The sequence below is a fragment of the Vespula pensylvanica genome, chromosome 7, assembly GCF_014466175.1.
Source record: "Vespula pensylvanica isolate Volc-1 chromosome 7, ASM1446617v1, whole genome shotgun sequence".
NCBI lineage: Eukaryota > Metazoa > Arthropoda > Insecta > Hymenoptera > Vespidae > Vespula > Vespula pensylvanica.
The window spans coordinates 5,710,602-5,730,601 of NC_057691.1; the positions used below are offsets into that span (position 1 = coordinate 5,710,602).

A 20,000-nucleotide genomic window follows, 5' to 3' on the forward strand; every position below is an offset into this window, starting at 1 on the left:
CTCTCTCTCTCTCTCTCTCTCTCTCTCTCTTTCTCTCTTTCTCTCTCTTTCTCTATCTCTTTCTCTCTCTCTCGCGCGCACTCCCGCTCTCCCCTACCTCAATAGCAGCCACCTCCCACCTCCCACCTACCTCCTACCACCTCCTCCACCTCCATCAGTTGCACCAACACCATCACCATTACCATCACCACCACCACCACCACCATCACCATCACCACCACGCCACCAAGGGCTAACCACTACATCATAAGCGGCACATCTCGTGGCCTGCCTCGTGTCCTCTCTCTTCTCTTTCTTTTCTTCATCTTCGTCTTCCTCTTCGTCTTCGTCTTCGAACACTAGTCTTCTTCTTCTTCTTCTTCTTCTACTTCTTCGTATCTCTCTTTCTCTCTCTTTCTTTCTCTTTCCCTCTCTTACTTTCTGCCTTCCCATATGTTCTCTCGACACTCGCGACTTCACGAAAGAAGACAGAGAGAAAGAACATGGACGCCAGCCGTCGCACGATAGACGCGTACCGATGTCCTCCCTTCAGATGACTACCATCTTTACTCAGTTCACTCTTCTTTCTTTCCTTTCGATACACTTTTTTTTTTATAAGTTTCCCGTTTCTCTAAAAATCGACAACGACGACGACGACGACGACGACGACGACGAGAATGGCGATCGGTGAGTAACTGTCGCTCGAAAATTTCTTACTGGATCATGATCTTTTTAACGAATAACATTGATGTCACTATGAACGTGATATCTTCGTATTTCGATATATCAATAAAGTAAATTATCGGCGAGGAAATTTTAGTGATTTCACGTAAGAAAAGATAAAAAGGATATCTTGTTTGTTCGGCTGTTTCTTCCACTCGAATCGACCAGAGAAATTCCAACGAAAGATTTTGTATATTAGGCCTTTTTTACTATATATATACTCAAAATACATCTCGGCTCTTTGGTTGGTCCATTGTAGAAGAAACATATAGAGAGAAAGAGAGAGAAAGAGAGTGAGAAAGTGAGAGAGAGAGAGAAAGAGAGAGAGAGAGTGAGAAAGTGAGAAAGAGAGAAAGAGAGAGACGCAAGGACAACGATGGTTCGTCGAGGGAAAGGCTGCTCCCATCGGCCCGGTCCTATGACAACAAGAGCGAACGCAAAAATAGGCTCGCAGCCGGCTCGCTCGGCTTATGTACCAGGCCGTATACCAAATATGTATTTATTAAGTAAACATGAGGGGGCCCGGCACGTTTAAGGACCCCGGCCTGGCTATTTCACCGTTTTGTATTTCACCGTGAATAATGCTTCCCTCGACTTCGTCGGGCTCGATGATGTTGCGACGATCCGTAATAATCCCGACTACGAGAACTCGCTTCGAGATTATTCCAAACGTTTTCGGTCTTAGCACGTTAACTACTGTGTTCCACTTTAAACACGTACGGTTCTACATGCTCGCCCGTGTCTACGAGTAAAAGGATCAAAGTATATGCATATATATGTATATGTGTAAACACACACATATATATATATATATGTATACATATTCGCATGTATATAAAGAAAACTAAAATAAAAATAAATAAAGAAGAAACAAACAAAATAAATAAAATAAAGTTAAAGAGAAATAAAATTAATGACGTCGAGTTAACGATGGATTTACGAAAGTAACGTTTCGAAACGAACGTCGAGAAAGAATAATCGTTCTGTTATAAGGGTGGCTGAGGGAGGGATAGAGTTTTAAGACGAGATAACGAGAATCCTTCGTCAGAGGAAAAGGGCAAGGGATAAGAGAAAGATAGAAGAACATACATGTTCTACCCTCTCGATGTATTCTCATCGCATATTCGCCGGAGAGAGAGAAAGAGAGAGAGAAAGAGAGTGAGAGGGAGTACTTCGTAACTCGTTACGCCCACGCACGTGGACGATGAGGAAGAATGGAGGAAGTAAAAGAGTGAACCTTCTTGTTCTCCTTTTTCTTCACGTCTCTCTCTTTCTCTTTTTCTCTCTCTTTTCTCTCTCTCTCTCTCTCCATCTAAATAATAAACGGTAGGATTTACCCTAGTCGGGTACGCGCGACGGTACATAAAAATACTTGAATCTGAGAAATTAGCGAGGTAACGGCCTGTCGTCCAGCTCGAAAGGGGTAAAGGAAGTGGATGGAATAGAGAAGGGGAGAGAGCAAGAGAGAGAGAGAGAGAGAGAGAGGGGAAGAGAGAGAAAGACAGTGAAAAAGGGTAGGTAGTGCAGTCTACAGTAGAGAAGGGTTTTACTCTCTCTCTCTCTCTCTTTCTCTCTCTTTCTACCGACGATGCTTCGTGGCGAGTGGCCGCCAGGAAAAAAGGGCCACCTAAAAGGGTTGAATTAATGTCGCGATAAATATATGATTTAAGGTGGAAACGTTTGCAACTCCGGCTAATTTTTTATCTCAGACCGCGACGCTCGTCGCGAAGAGGAGAGAAGGAGGTGGGGAACGGGGAGGAGGAGGGTTTTTTTCTTCTTTCCTTGCTTTTTTCTTTTTTTTTCCTTTTTTCTCTTTTTTCTTTTCTTTTTTTCTATCTTTCTTTTTTAGGGCGGAGAAGAGACCCGCTCGACGATATCTCCTCCTCCAACGAGAACGAGAGTAAGAGAGAGAGAGAGAGAGAGAGAGAGAGAGAGAGAGAGAGAAGAAGAGAGGGAGCTTGGCTCGAGGAGAGGAGTTTGGGTCGTTCTAGAAGAGGAGAAGAGAAACGACGCGGACGAGAGGTGACGCAACGTCGGAGGCAGGTTCACCGGAGAGAGGTGAGACGCAAGGGAGATGACCAACGATTATTTCTTTTTTCGGGTAATTTACTAGCGCTGAGAATTCGAGCGGACGCGCGCTTTTAAATAGTTCGCGCCACTCCAAGGACTTCTCCTTTTTCACCGCGCGCCTCGCCGTTTCGCACCTTTCTTTTTCTTCTTTTTTTCCCTGTCTCTTTCTCTCTCGCTTTCTTTCTCCTTCTCTTTCTCTTTTATGGCTCTCATTACATATGATTCATAGAGCGAAATAGGATGTACGTTGCAATGAAAATTATATAACGTAGTTTGAACACTTAATATTGATCTTTAAGTTATTAATCGACCGAACGATCGATTTGTAAATGATCGATACGTTCGAATCAAATCGAAAGTATCGATTCTTCTCTCGAAAGGATTAAATATCACAACCTTGCAGGTACCAGTGGAACCACAGACTTTTGTCTCTTTCCAATTATCCGAATCCGCGATTCGGATGCTGACACCGAGGATTCGTGCTGGTGACTTTGAGGAGAACCCGTAGACTCTTTCTCGTAGCTGCGTATTAACAGAGTGAAAGAAAGATAGATAGATAGATGGATAAGTAGATAGATAGGTGGATAGATAGATAGACAGACAGATATATAGATAGATAGAGAGAAAGAGAGAGAGAGAGAGAGAGAGAGAGAGAGAGAAAAGGACTGAGTTCATACGTGACGACGACGTAGACGTACGGACACCCCTTATTTCTCTCTCGCGACACGATGAGACAGGATAAGAGAGGGAAGAAAGAGAATGGCGAAAGAGAAAGAGAGAGAGAGAGAGAGAAAGAGGTAGATAGAGAGGGGAGGAAGGAGAGAGGGTCACCCTCCGCAGGAAACGAAAGGCGCCACGACCGCTTAGGTTTCCGCAGAGTCGACGCTTTTTGGATTAACCGCCTGGACATTAGAATACGGAATTGATATATTATGGGCCGTGGACCGTCCACCCCCTCCTCGTCATCCCCCACTCCGACCTTTTCAACCTCCCTTCCAACCTCTCCCTAGCTCCTTACACAGCAAGTACACCTCCACCAGCAACGTTCGTTCTGGAAACGAACGAAACCGCTTCCTCGAGGCGACCTCACCCTTCCTTCCTTTCTTCCTTCCTTCCTTCTTTCCTTCTTTTCTCGAAAACCACCGCTCAATTCTCTCTCTCTCTCTCTCTCTCTTTTTCTCTCTTTCTTTCTTTCTCTCTCGCACGCTCAAAAACCGCCCGGTTAGCGAGGATCCGTAAAAGAAGAAGGAGGGCGGTCGTCCGGTTACGCGCGTTCTTTAGGCATGACCGCTCGCCGTTCGCATCGTTCATCGCATTATCCACCCTCGTAAAACACTCCTTTATAGATTCAACGTAGGTTACTAACGGCTAGCAGCCCTGCCGCCAGCCAACGTCTTTCACCCCTTTTCCTTACCACCGCCCTGTGCTTCCTTTTATTTTCGTTACGCTCGTGCCTCGGTCGATCGGTCGGTCGGTCGGTCGGTCGATCGGTTGGTCGATCGGTGGTCGTTATAGCGAGAAAGGTATATGAAAAATTTTGTATACATTTGTTGTTCTTTCTTCTTCTTTTTTACTTATTTATTTTTCATTTATTTATTGATCTATTTGTTCGTTCATTCGTTAAAGTAGATCGTATATTTTTAAACGAAAATTTGTACGTTGCTAATCTTGTAAGATGGTTAAATTCATATTTACGGATCGTCCGTTTTTTTCTACCTTTTTACAATGAAGAAGCAAAGAAAATTTTTAATATATAATCGAAGAATGGATAGAAAAGTTTTTCGACCAGGCACGATATGATATGAGGAGATTGTAACGAGAGAAAACGAAGATTTCGAACGAACATTCCATCGATGTTGTGAATTCGACAAGAATTCTAGATTCGTTAATGATAAAAGGGAAATGGTTGTGATCTTTCAACGAGCCCAAACCTCCCCGTCACCTACTCCCTTGTCGATTCGAAGAACAGGACGACTATTCGTAGTAAGAAGAGGGATGTTCGGTCACGCTTATCGCGTTCGCGATCCTCTCTCGCGTAGGTATTTTTTTTTCTCTCCTTTCCTCGGGCTGATTTATCGCATCGACGATTAAGGAGAGCTCCTGGTGGGGAGATGTGGCCTGGAAAGAAAGAAGAAGAAGAAGAAGAGAAAAAAAAAGACAGAAAGAAAAAAAGAAGCCGTTCGACTCGAGTGAACGTTGATCGCGTAACCCCCTTTCACCCCTAACTCCTCATCACCAATCCGCCCTTCTCCTCCTGTTCTCTCTCTCTCTCCCTGTGTGTCCTTTTGCTCTGGAGGGTGGTTCGATCGGCTAATGGCCCTCTGGTAGGTATTAACATTGACGGAAAAGTCGGCACCGTTTATGCGAGCGTCGCGTTAATTTGGCTTTAAGAAGCAACCCTCGAGGTCTTGCCACCAGTAGTAGACGACTCACACTTCTTTGTGGTGGCATCCCGCACCTAACCACCCACCCAGCCAACTCTTTCCCCTCTCGCCCTTTTGCTTCTTTTCCCCATCCCTTAGGATCGAGCGTTCACACCGACGGCACCGGCACTCTTGTTAGCATACTTATCATCGGCGCTCGTGGAATTAAGAGCGCACCGGCGGGTTCTCTAGGTGTCTTTTTCTGTGAAACGACGACAGGGCCGCTGTTTTCAAGATGGTGGTGCGAAAGTGTAAAGAAGGAAGAGAAGTAAGAGGAGGAGGAGGAGGAGAAGCAAAGTCTTAGAGTAGAGGGTAAAGAAAAAGACGTTATACAGGCTATGGGGAGGAGCGAGGAAGGTTGAGGTGGGTTGGGAAGGGAGATGAGACGAGTCTCGTTGGAAGAAGGTGCCTGTGCTGGGTGGCCTGTTGATAATATCGCCACTGCCAGAGGGTAGGAAGGGTATTGCCTGGCGGACTATTGTCGGAATAATGTTGATTGGATTCAAGACCGAAGGCATTAATCTGCCTTCTTTTATTATGGGTTAGGAGGGACTGTATCAGACCTCTACCAACGAATCTATTCTATTCTTTCTATTTTTTTCTTTCTTTCCTTTTCTTTTTCCTTTTCTTTCTCTCTTTCTTTCTCTTTTTCTTACGACGTAATTCACGTTTTAGAGCAAATACTATGGAAACTCCTCTCTACCGGTTGTTCTCTTCGATCCGCTTGAAAATCTCGAAGGAGAGTAAGGAAGTAAGTAAGAAAGTAAGTAAGTGAGTAAGTAAGTAAGTAAGTAGGTACTTTGAGTAAACAGCCAGACTTGAGAGATTCTAACGAGAAGAGCCGATCAGGACTGATAAAGTATCGCTAGGCCAATCGAAAAATCGTATCCCCTGCTAGTTCGACTTGGGAGAAAAGTAGGAATGGTCGTTCATCACTCTTCGTCAGGGTCCCGCCACAAATCCAAAATGGACGTAAGATCTAAACGCGTTTCACCGAAAGGGGAATGGAAAGATCTCTTGGATAGGTTCGAAGGTGTATCGCGAAAAAAGTCATGGACAATGGCTACATTTCTTTCTCTCTTTCTCTCTTTTGTGTGTGTGTGTGTGCGTGTGTCTATCTCTGTCTGTCTCTTTTTTTTTCTTTCTTTCTCTTGGTGAACGTAGACAGAAGAACTATCTCGTTGGTAGGAGGAAGGGGGCTTCAGATGGATGATCGTAAGTGGTGGACAAGTCCGATAAGGGTGAGAGTAGGAGGACAGGTCGCTGGGGGTGTCGCATTGAGACACGAAAGAAGGGCGAGGTGAGTAGGGTTCGGCGCAACCCGAAGAATGGACCTCTTTGTTTAGCCGTTTATGGTGGAAGAGATTTAGCCGGATTGTCGGCGTGCGATAGGCCAGTACTGAACTGAAAGGAGAGGGTAAAGAGGGCTGAAACGAATAAGCAGTGGAATTCGTGAAATTCTTTCTCCCTCACTCTTTCTCTCTCTCTCTCTCTTTTCTCTTTCTCCAGCAAACGATACGTACCACTTCCTTGACTTCTACTTTTTTCTCTATTTCTTTCCTTTTTTCTAACCTTTAGTCTCTCTCTCTCTTTCTTTCTCTCTCTCTCTCTCTCTCTCTCTTTCTTCCTCTGTCTCTTTCTTGTTCCTATCTCTTCATCTCTCTTTCTCGTACTCTTTCTCGATCCTCTCGAACGTTATACCGAATCCACCGGAGAAGATTCGCTACGCTTACGAGCGTCGACCCCTTACAATGGCCAAGCATTAGCTGACAACAGAGGTGTGGACATCGGACGCCCTCCTAAATGCCCGCACTCTGCTACCACCCTTCGATCGTCTTCGTAAGACCGAAACGTTTCGCATTTATTGCCGTCGGATCGCCGGGATCTAAATAAAATCTCGGACGTTCCTTCGGATAAGGTTCTTCCATCGGTATATATGTATATATATATATGTATGTATATGTCTGTCTATAGGTTTATATAGATACATGAACGAGCAAATCTTTTTCTTCGTTGTTAAGGGCTCGTACTGTATCATCGAGAAATCGTATTTAATTCTTTTTTTCATTTTCTTTTTTTTTTCTTGATACACGAACTACTCGGTTAAATAAAAATTAATATAAACGACAAAGAGATAGACACACGAAGGACAAAGCCGATCCTCGTCGTTTGTTTGCGAAGTAACGATTCCTGAAAGGTGGAGTGGTATCGGCTCAAAGAAGACTCGCCATTAACATTTTACCAGAAATCCTTCGGACAATCGAAACTAAGCGGTTGATACGCTCGTACGGAGTACGGTTATGCGATAATGAGCTAATGTGTGTGCGTGCGTATGTGTAATAGGATTACCACGAAATCTCTTGTAATTGGCCGGAGAAAAGGTGAGCTCGGTTTTGCTAATGTCTTCCACCTAAAAGCTAACTTCGGATGTTTCACAATTAAGCCTTAAGAGGTTTATTGGGTTTTGTAGTCATGTGAAGGAATTACGAACGTTATCTCTTTTGAATGTACGGGATGGTAATCAATGATCCATCAAAAAGAAATAATAATAATAATAATAATAATAATAATAATAATAATAATGAAACAAAATATAATAAAAAAATAAAAAAGAAAGATATACGATCTCTATCTATCTCTCTTTTGCTTTCCCCATAAACGTCCTTATAAATTCAATGTGAATTTAGTTCGAGGCCATGGATCACGGCTCCAGCATGCGGCCTTTTCACGTTCGGATTAGGGACGAAGTTGCAATTCACTTCGATATATTTACTGTGAGAACGGTCAGCCTTTGCGGTCTGCACCCATCGAAGTATAGATGGACACCGACCAACATTTTTTTTTCTTCTTTTTTTTTTCCTTTACCTTTTAGAGTAAATAAGGAGCAGAAAACCCCTACCGAAATATATGTATGTATGTATATAAGCATACATGTACGTATGCATGTACGACGTATCTATGCACGTATCACGTTTACACACATTTATTTTCTACTCGTAACACACGCACGTTCGCACATTTGCGATCCGAGCCGATCTCTTCCTTCTTCGGGATCCCTGCGGTTCTTCGCGTGATTTATGGACTTCCGAGTTTCTTCGGCTCGCAACTTTATCCCAAACCCTCGGCCACGATCTTCCATGCCCGAAGAAACGACGAGTTCCTCGCGTGACATCGTTTTACGTTGATACACGAGAAAGATAGAGAGATAGATAAGATAAAGGGAGGGGGAGAGAGAGAGAGAAGCATTTTTATATCCGTCAAAAAATTTCAATTAAGAATTATATCGATTTTATATTAATTCTTCGCTATATATATAATAATAAATAGTTATCTAAATTGTTAATTAAATATATCTATTTGTGATATACATTATAAATATATATATATATATATGTGTGTGTGTATAGAATATCAATTCGAATGAAACTCGATTATTTGATTAAATTATAGCATCGTTTTAAAAATAATTATTATAAACCTATACATCTTCGTATCAGTATATAAAAGATAGAAGTCTATATTCTCTCTAGAAGTTTTTCTTAGCTCCAAAAAGGAATATTCCTCAAGGGTGCTCGGCCGTGTAGTGTCAATGAATAAAAATTTGCGGCGAGGGTGGAGGTCCTTTAGCGTTTGATGCCGAGTTTAAAGCTTTACCCTCCTCCTCGCCGTCATTTTCTCCTACCCTAACCACCACCACCACCACCACCACCATTACCAACATCACTACCCCCACTATGAATGACATTATTTTATACTGCAATAGCGCAGGACCTTCTTAACGCGAGCAGTCAAGGCTCACAATCAACGTGGTCGGTGTAAGTCGCACTTATTCTCGCCTGACTGGCCGCAACCCCCTGTCGTAACGGAGCCACCCCTTACAACTTTCTATCTTACTCTTACTTCCTTTATCTCTATCTCTCTTTCACACACACACACACACACACACACACTACTTTTCGTTGTGTCACGGAATAAGATGGTTTCGTCACAGGATCATTATGCCACGCCTTAAGTCGAGCTAATATGTCCTCGTTGATTCCACGCAGCAGTTCCTTCTTATTTTTCTTCTTCTCTTTTTCTCACGAATCGTTAGTCGACACGTTATCCTCTCTTTCTCTCTCTTTCTCTTTTCTCCAGTTCCCTTCCAACATTCTTCCTTCATCCTCTCCCTCCCTCTTTACTCCGCCGTCTACCACTAACGGTGTTACCGTAACCTATCACCCATTCTCATCCCTCCTACATCGAAAGTCTTATATACCCTCCTGGTTCAACGTTGAACGTCGCGAACCAGCCAGAAGCCGCACACACCCCGACATAGACAATTTAATGCCGTTTTATATAAATTATACATCGGCTCGTCGTGAAGTCTCGCGAGAGACGAGCCGAGCCGAGCCGATTACCCTGCCCGCCTGAATCCCACCTTACTTCTCCATCCATTTAATTCGTTCTCGTCTACCGTTGGTATTCATCTTGTAGAGATATTTTGTCTGGGTTACGCTTACTTTATTTTTTATTTTTTATTTTTTTTTCGTGCCGATAATTACAATTATTTCCATCGTTAATATTTATTCTTTTCATTTCCTTTTTCTTTTTCTTTTTTTCTTTTCTTTCTTGAGAAATTGATACTACTTAATCGAAGAATTTCAATTTTATTAGAAACAAAATTTTACTCTTCTTTTCCTGTTTCTTTCTTTGATAAAAACTACGATCGTCTTGTTTAGCGAAAGAAAGTGATCGCGAATGCGAAACGTACGAGTATAAAGTCACCAAAATATTTCAAAAATTAGATTCGTTAAGGAAAGAATTTAAGAAAAAACAAAGAAATCTACGTTCCAAATTCCGGGATGGGGCCATTCGAGATCTGTTTTTTCGTCTCGAAGGAGAACCCGACGTAATCGAGTCTCAGCACTCTACGAGTGCGACCCTTAAACCGTCGCGACGAAAAGGGATTATTGCGTTAGGCCACGGCTACGAGATGTCGCCCACAGGAGAGAATTATTTTTGATTTTCCACTTTAATCCCTTCAAAGGGCCCTTCGATCTTAATCTCTTTTTCCGGCGTAACGACCGCTTATACGTCTTTATGAATACATCGTGAAAGAAGAATTAAACGCAAAGCTTTCTCTCTCTCTTTCTCCCATCATTCTATCTATCTATCTATCTATCTATCTATTTATCTATCTATCAATCTATCTATCTTTTACATATATTTTCGCGAGATAAAGAGCAAAAGCGTTGCGTCACCTTCGAATTACCTTCTCGCTAGATATAGTATACATATATATGTGTGTATATATCTTTTTATACATACATATATACATACATACATACATACATACATACATATATATATATAAAAAGATATAACCCAGGCAAGCACGGGAGAAGATCCCTGGAACGTCGTATGAATAATAGTCTCAAGCAAAATGAGAAGATAGTGAAGGCAAACGTAAAGGTTAAAGCTCGACGAAGGTGACTACCACCCCTCCTAGTACCTCTCCTCTCTTTCTTTCTCGTACGTACTTGGTACGCATCCAATCGTTTCCTTATTACGATACCGATACGTTATTCTTATAATGTGGCTCTTTCGTGGGGGTTGCTACGTTTAGAGGGTGGTCGCTTTTTTCGGGACACCCTTTTCGTCCTTGGAAAATGCTACGTACGATGCCACCTAAGAAGGGTGCAAAGGAGAAAGAGAGACAGAGAAAGAGAAAGAGAGAAAAGAGACATCCGAGAGCGAGACTATCGATTTCGGGATCAGGCAGCAATTTTTCAAGCCTATGGCGAATAATTACCGAATCCTTCCCCCATCGAGCACCCTTCTCTTCATCACCACCACTACCATTTCTACCACCATCACCACTACTACTACTATTACTACCACTACCATCTTTCCACTACCACTTTCATAAACGTCGACACGCGGCTTCCATCGCGTTACGGTACGTCAATGAAAAATGTGCTTCGAATAGTTCGCAAGCGTGATTAACGGTTCCGGTGCTTACTTCTTCTTCTTCTTCTTCTTCTTCTTCTTCTCCTTCTTCCTCTTTTGCTTTTCTTCTACTTCTATTTCTCCCACCCTTCTTTTATTCGTTATTCCTTCGGAAACTCGAGGGTGCACTACGGGTTACGTAAGATCGTTCGGAATTTCGTAAGATCGTACTTTTCGCATTAAAATATCTTTCAGAACTCTAACAAATTCAACTAAAACATTTACATATACTTTGAATTATTATTAATATTATTCGTATATGATTATTATTATGATACGAAGCTGTTATTATAGATCAAATATAATATGTAATTAAATAAATAATATCTATTCTCTCTCTCTCTCTCTCTCTCTCTCTCTCTCTCTCTCTCTCTCTATCTATCTCGTTCGTGAACGAACGAACGAACATTTAAATCCTTCGATTTGAATCTAATCTGTTAAGGAGGATACAAAAAGAAATAGAAAGACGAAGAAAAAAATAAGGAAAGAGGAGAGAGAAAGAAAGAAAGAAAGAAAAGAGAAAGAAAAAAGAAATTGAAGCGCGAAAGAAGAAAAATCCAAACGGACGAGTCGGAGGACGAATACTCGAGAGGAATTTCTAAGAAGAAGAGGGAGGAGTTGGGATGGTGGTAGGGGGCGATACACGTCGGCGTAGTAAGTTTCCTGGAAGAAAGTCGTAGTCGGGAACGGCGAGGGATCACCCTACGGCGGGTGGGTGGATAGAACCAGAGAAGGAAGGGGCTTCTCTCGGGCTGACTTGGGATACCTTCATCTACGGATTACTTATGCACGAGCTGCTGCGACTCATTTCATTGCAACGGAGCCAAGACTTCGCGAGCCGAGTCGAGTCGAGTCGAGCCAAGCCGACGGAAAAATGTTTCTATTTAGCTCGGTTAAGCTCTTTATTAAAGGTTCGCTTCTTCCAAGAAGACTAGAGAAAGAGAAAGAGAGCGAAAAAGAGAGAGAGAGAGAGAGTGAGAGAGAGAGAAGATTCTATAGTAAAACGAGATGGAGTGACTCGCGAGAGCTGCGTTTGAGTAAAAAGGAGATTGTGGTCTTTTCATGATCTCTTTCTCTCTTTCTTTCTCTCTCTCTCTCTCTCTCTCTCTCTTTCTCTCTTTTTTTCTTTCTAGTCTTCTTCCTCTATTTTGTTTCTTTTTCAATTCTTGAAAAATCTCTAAGGTTCTTCTATACGTATGTATGTGTGTATATGTCTGTCTGTCTTTTTCTTTTTCTCTTTCTCTCTTGGAAAATCTTACGTTCTCCTTCTATCGGTACCCGTCTATCTCTGGACTCTCGCGAAATCCTTCGAGAGGGTAGAGGAAATTGCGTCAATTACCCGCTGATTTCGGCATCTGATCCGCGTGGATTACGCTCCGCCACGAATGCTGATCCCTTCTTTCGTTTATTGAGCGACGTTTCGAAAATGGCGAGAAGAGAGAGAGAGAGAGAGAGAGAGAGAGAGAGAGAGAGAGAGAGAAAGCTCTTGGATACAATCATCCCCTTTCATTCTCGCCTTTTTCGTTTTCTCAATCGCTCGAAACATCCTCGATCGCGAGAAATAAGAGAGAAAGAGAGAAACGAGTGGGTATGAAATTGGTAGGATTAATAAATCTCCGAAGATATGCTGATCGTTATCTAGTAAATCGAAAAATGTATGTCCTCGCGAATATCCGACGATTTCGTACTTCGTAAATCGAACGTGTGTGTATATAACGAACTGTGAGATACAAGAAAAGTAGAAAAGAGAGATGGAAATATAGAAAGAGAAGGGAGAGAAGAAAGAGAGAGAGAGAGAGAGAGAGAGAGAAAGAGAGAGAAAGGTATATCTTTGAAATCCTCTCTCCAATGTGGCACTCGGCATAACGAATAACCTTTCTTCTTTCTTTCTCTCTGTCTATCTCACGATAGTCTTTCGCGGTCGATTGTTTCTCTCATCGAGAGGGTCGCCTTCTTCCGAAGGAGCTAAGGGACGACGGTTGCAAATAATTCCGAGGCGTTATTCGATGGCATATTTTCGATTATCGGCCAACGAAGCGTAATCTCGACGGTAAATGGAGGATTGTCTCTGTATAGAGGAAGATGAGGTGGTGCTACGGGCTCGTTCGGAGGACATCGAGGAGGAAGCAAAGAAGGAGAAGGAGGATGAGGATGAGGATGAGGATGAGGATGAGGATGAGGAGAATGAAGACGAGAGACGCGAGATAAAGAGAGAGAAGGATTTCGAGGGGTTGCCGCACGGCGGCAATAGGGGGAGGGAGTGGGGTTGGGTATAGCCACCAGCGGCTCTTTAAAAGAAAGCGGGATAAACAGACAGTTCCAAGAGAAGGGAGGGAGGAAATGTAAATTTCCAGCGAGCTGGAAGGACGAGAAAAGAATAAGGGCTCGAACAACGTGGGTATATTGAGTGAGCGCGAGCGGCCCCTTCTTCGGCCTCCTCTTTTCACCCCCTACTCCATCGTTTCTCTCTCTCTTTTTCTATCTGTCTCTGTTAGTCTCGTTTCTACCTCTCCTTCGGCGCCCTTTCCTCCTTTAAATTTCATGTGCCAATTGTGCGCGATTGTCTTTTACTCCGGTTTCTCTCTTTTTTTCCGCGGCGTCGGCTCTCAAAGTTGAAATTCTTTGTGGGGCAGTTTTCTTTTTTTATCGTGGCCCCCTTCCTCCCTTCTTACTCACCACCCTCCATTTCCAATACTTATTTCTCGAATCGTCCCGTCTCGACGCGATCGTCGGTCCTTTAAGGCGCTTTGATCGCGGCGCAAAAAAAAAAAGGGAAAAAAGTAGGAATAAAAAATATAAAAAGAAAAAAGAAAGGAGGTCGAGTCGCTTGTTACGTATCTTAATCCGACTTGTTTGAGAGTAAAAACGCTGATCGCGAGTAAAAACGTCACGGCCAAGAAACAAGAACCGAAGGACAATGGATGAACGTGGACGAAGTGGCAACGAGACGAGAAGCTCGTATGCTCGAAAGACGACACGATCTGCTCTATTGAGTTTCACGCTTACCTCGGTGATTTCGATCATCTCTGTGGAACATCTTCGACGAACTTCGAATCTATCGAGTATCATTCTCACGTTCAAACGAAATTCCACGAATTAACGGGTCACGAGTAAAGGTTTCAGTTTATTTCGAATCGTCATTGTATCTCTCCGACATGCTCTACTTTCCTCTAGACTATCGTATTTCACTTTAAATTGACACGCACCCGTCCACCCGTTGTACAAAATAAATATTATAAATGGTACAAAAATAACTATTATAAAATTAAAAGGACTACTGTGTTATTCTGTACGTCTGATAAATGAATCTTAATTATTAGATTGACAATAATTTATGATCACGTATAATTGTACTTATCAAATCTTTGACAAATCATTTCGTACATATTTTAACTGTATAAAAAATTTCGTATATATATATATATATATATATATATATATATATATATATATAAAGCACATTAAAATTAAATTTACACAACTCGTTTTTTCACGACTTATACCGAGAAAAGGAAATCCGACAAGTAAGGATGAGAAACCACGCAGTTTCGTAACAAAGTTAAGGGTATCTTATGGAAAAGAAAAAGGAAAGAAGGAAAGAGAGAAAGAGAGAGAGAGAGAGAGAGAGAGAGAAAACAAATATTCAAAGTTCCACGAACAGCGGCGGCTTATTCGATGGAAATGAATCAAAGGTCACAGAGACGTGGCGATCATGTGAAACGTCTCGTCGGCCTCCGGACACGTCGTACGACATCGAACCTGACAAGACCGAAAGGGGATGCGAGTAGACGGCCGCGGAATGATATTCCAAAGGATGAAGAGAGAAAGAAGAAGAGAGAGAAAGAGACAGAAAGAGAGCTTCGTAAAATAGTAGGAGGACGCATAGAGGGCAGAGTCACATCGTCGTGGCCCTGTAGGATAGATAAAGTGAAAGATTCTTTCTCACTCACGGAATAAGAGTAAGAGTAAGAAGAGGAAGAGTAAGAGTAAGAGTGAATGAGAGAGAGAGAGAGAGAGAGAGAGAGGGTGTCTCGCGTGACAAGAAGGGGATGGTCGAAAGGAGAAGAAGAACCACGAACGGTCACCCTACGTGCCGGGAATTCCTTGTGCGAGCGAAAGCGAGTACTTCGAGTCTGTCTCGAAGATTGCAAAGGGGAAAGAGAAAGAGAGAGAGAAAGAGAGAGAGAGAGAGAAAGAAAAAGAGAAAGAAAGAGAGAGAGAATAAACGGTAAGCGAGAGCAACAGTCGCTGAATAAACACAAAGTCCGGTTAAAGTCGTAATAAATGTCTCCTCCCTTCCGATCTCTTCTTCCTCTCGACACGCATACATACGTACAAACTTACGCAACTGATACATACATACACAGACGAATGCGCGCGCACGTAGATACGTAGACACACACATTCGTATACATACAGACACAGATACAAACAGTAAAGTCTCGTTCGTTCGCGCGAGTCTATCCGTCCGTCTTCCTCCATCCGTCTTTTCTTCTCCGGCATTTTCTCTCTACTGGCGCCCGCTCTGCTTACTTTCCTTTCTTTCCCGGAGACAAACGGTATTGAGGGTGAAAATTGACGGCTTTATCGTGCCGTTTCTCTCCTTACGTTCGCCAGAAAAAGAAAGAGAGAAAGAGAGATATGAGGGACGAAGGAGAGAAAGAGAGAAAAAAATTTTCACAGAATATGTGTATATATATATGTATATATGTATGTCTCTTTCTCTCACTTGTTCTTCTTCTTTTCTTTCTTCTTCTTCTTCTTCTTCTTCTTCTTCTTCTTCTTTTTTGATGGTGAATCTCAATCGAAATATAGGCGTTCGTTATATGATTTTATTATATCATACCAACGATTACTTATCTTCTAACACGAAACAACATATGTACATATGTTCCAGGAAAAATCGATTTTCGTTCGAGTTTTGATTATACTTACATCTATATGTGTACATATATATATATATATATATATATATATATATATATATGCATCTCTATACGAATGGCGTAATAGCACGTAGCACAATCGTCGACGATAAAGTTACTATGTGTACAACGATATCCGACAACATCGGGCAATACACGTGCCCCGATAGAAAATTTATTTTTCTCCGCGATTGCGATACCGGCTTAAGTTTCGACCTGATATACGCGAATAAACAATCCTACCACCCAAACATATGTTCTCTCTCATACACACACCATTGTACATATGTTCTTTTCACCGGTGGATCGTATAAGTAGATTTTCCTTCGAGCTAAACCACGATGATCGTGTAGGAAGACCTAGTAAGTAAGTACTTACTTATCCGATTAAAATATCGAAATTTTATTAAGTTATATTTGTCTTTTCTTAAAAAAAGAAGAAGACAAAGATTGAAAAAAAAAAAGAAATATAATAATCACGATCCCATGCGCCGTTTCGAATACATCGATTTTTAAAGAAATTTATTAGAGCGTGATTGAAGAAAATAATATATAAAACAACAACAACAACAACAACAACAACAACAATAATAATAATAATAATCTTTCACAGATATTCTATAAGTAATTTAATGAATACACAGATTAATCAAATTCATTACATTTACTTTACATACCCGATAGCGAGCGAATAATTTCCACGTTAAACACCTAGAACAAACATCGTCGATATGCCGGAGAAAGAAAGAAAAAAAAAAAAAAGGAAAAAAAGAAAAGAAAGAAAGAGTGGGATATGCATTTCGTTTATTCGCTCGAAGGTAAAACGAAAAGTCGAACGATCGTTGAGTGGATGATGGCGATCGACGTATCGTGGAAGGGATCGGATGGTGAAAATAACGAGTGCCACGAAAACGTCACATGTACGTTTCTCATTCCCCATGTATCGTGTGATATGGTAAAATGAAACATTTTGCCTCGAACTTTGCTTCCGTAACTTTGTATAGAAAGGGATAAAGAGAGAAACAAAGATAGAAATAGGAAGATATATAGAAAGAAAGAGAGAGATAGAAATAGAGACAGAGAAAGAGATAGAGATAGATAGATAGATAGATAGATAGATATATAGATATATAGATAGAGAGAGAAGCAACGATGACGCCAATACGCCCACGCGATTTTCCAAGCGCATTCAATGGAATTCGCATTCACGAAACAAACATTTCTACCCCCGAAACGGGCCAGGTCCTTTCCGGCTTTGTTGTTTCGAATCGGCCACAAATATTTACCAAACACGGCTGCTATCCTCCGGCCCACCTCGGGCTGCTTCCAACCTCCCTCTACCACCCTTCTACCTATCATTCCTCTCTCTTTCTCTCTCTCTCTCTCTCTCTTTCTCTACCTCTCTCTTTCTATCTATCTGCCTATCTATTTGCGACTACAACGATGATACGCAAATTGCATTTGCATTGCAGGATCGTTGCTGGATGCACGCGGAAAGCGGTACCGATGTTTGCGTTCTCCTTTCTATATCGACGTGGAATTTGGCGAATCGCCAATTAAAAACGGCATATCCGAGCGTTCTAGCAAATATTGTATATACATACCTATATATATATATATACATATATATATATATACACACATATATATATATGTATATATATATATATATATGAAAGTATAGTATACGTGCATAGAGAGCATTTGAAAGAAAAAAGAAAAAAAAAGGAAAGAAAGACAATTCCGAAACTTTAATATTGCCTGTGAATATCATAGATATCATGTTAAATTTAAAATGTTCTTTTTCTAGTTTACGTTCACACGTACATGTATTATTTCGATGCTTAACAAACGTTACGTTATCTAAATGTTACAACAAAAGATTATTAATAAATCGATATCCGATTATCTATCCCTTCGACTTCGATATATGATTTGTTGTGTATACGAAATACATCGGCGTGTTTTAGAACTTTGTGTAAAATAATAAAAAAAAATTCTATTTCGTTTTTTAACGTTTGGGTAACGTAGATAAATTTGTTGATACGATTTCGAAGATCATTTCTTTTAGAAATCTTTGTGTCTCTTTATCGTTTTAAGCGTAGTTAGGTATGTACGTAGATGTGTCTAGTCTAACAAAGTTTATTCTCGAAGTATCGACATAAAGAAAAAGGAAAAACGATGTGGTTGGCGGACTTTATTCTCATTTCTCTTGATATAAGTCCGAGACGGGATATTTTTACCAAGCGTTATGCTTAATACAAGCGATGTACGAAGAAAAAGAGAAAGAGGAAGAAGAAGAGGAAACGATCGTACATTGACATCGCCAAGGGGTAACTCTTTCTTTCTTTGGATAAAGGGGTAGATGTTTTATTTTTAACTTAAAACTGCGAGTACCTTGACGCGCTTGGCTTCCGCCATATAAAGTAACTTATATAAGAAACGAGTATAGGATCGTAGGTATGTACGTACGTATGTATTTATACGTAACACGATTCTTATCGATCTCTCATTTTTATTCGCGTATCATCTTCGACCTCGAACGAGTTATTTCTTTTCCTACGTCCTGCTGGTTTATTTTATTTTTTCTCCATTTCTTTTCCTTTTTTCTACATTTTTTTTTTTTTTCTTTCCTTTTTTCCTTTTTCTGTACTCGCCGTCGTCGTTTCTATCGTAAAGAAACATCGTCCACTGTAATATTTTGCTTTCTCTAATACGAAGCTCGACTTTGGAACCAGTCCATCTTTATAAAATTAATTGCCAGCAAGTGTCGTGGACTACGAAGACGACGAACGAAGAGCATAACCGTGGGATAAGAAGGAAGAAAAACAATTGTTCCCTTCTACGTACGATCGAACGATCCTTCGTTATAAGACAATGCAATGTGGTATGAAACACGAGTGAACGAAGACAAGGTGCGCTCAGTGTTAGAGAGTACGACCATCATTTGAAATAATAAAAGGCTTGTTATCGAAGATGGTCCTAAGGAAACGAGCGAACGAGAATCGAAGAATTTTTTTGCGTCTTCGAATTCGTTTTTTTTTCTTCTTCTTTCCTTTTTCTTCTTCTTCGATCGTCGACAGAACAGCCTCATTCCTTAGGTATATATTTTTCTCCTTCCTCATCCATTTTTTTTCCCTTTTTCCTTTCCTTTCTCTTTCTTTTTTTTTTTTTTTACATCTTACGTTCCTTCCCTGCTTTCTTTTCCGCGCGACCCTCGCCAATATCGGGGATCGTCGATATTATGCGCCGCTTTTTCAATACTGCATGCGAACCGCGATCTCGCGTTATTAAAGGTACCACAAGGAAGCAGAGTTTGAGAGAGTTGGAAAGATGTAGGTGGAGGGTATAAAAAGAGAGAGAGAGAGAGAGAGAGAGAAATCTTTAAGGGATCTAAGAACAAGTGGAGAGAGTAAAACAATCGGATATTACGATTATATAAATGAACGGGAATTTCTCAGACATATATGTATGCGCATGAATTGTGATTCGATAGACGGATAAAGTCGATGGGAATATAACTTAACTTGATTAATTCTTGATTAATTCGAAAAGTTCTCTGAACGAAACACGAGACTTTTCGTATTAATTAAGAAAAAGTGTCTAGACGGTGAACGGACTGTACAACATCGAATGACGCAGATGAATTTGTAATATCTCTAATAGGAAAGATAGTATGGATTTCCGATGGAGATACCGAAAAAAAGAAGTCTCCTTAGTTAAGTACTTCGGTACAAAACAATTCTAGCAGACACGTAACTTATCAATTATTTTCAACGATTAATCGTTATCAATTATTCCATATTAAAATTCATTAAGGGAGCCCATCGATTTATTCGATAGCACTGTCGCGAGAAACGATGACTCGCGTCGTTGATTTGAAAGAAGAA

The 20,000-nt window shown here is 41.1% G+C and overlaps 1 protein-coding gene across 8 annotated transcripts in view; it reads right to left on the reverse strand.

The window, feature by feature from the left end:
• The window catches only part of LOC122630620 (forkhead box protein P1-like), a 319,327-nt gene that overhangs the window by 99,012 nt on the left and 200,315 nt on the right, over nt 1-20,000 (reverse strand). The window lies entirely within an intron of this gene.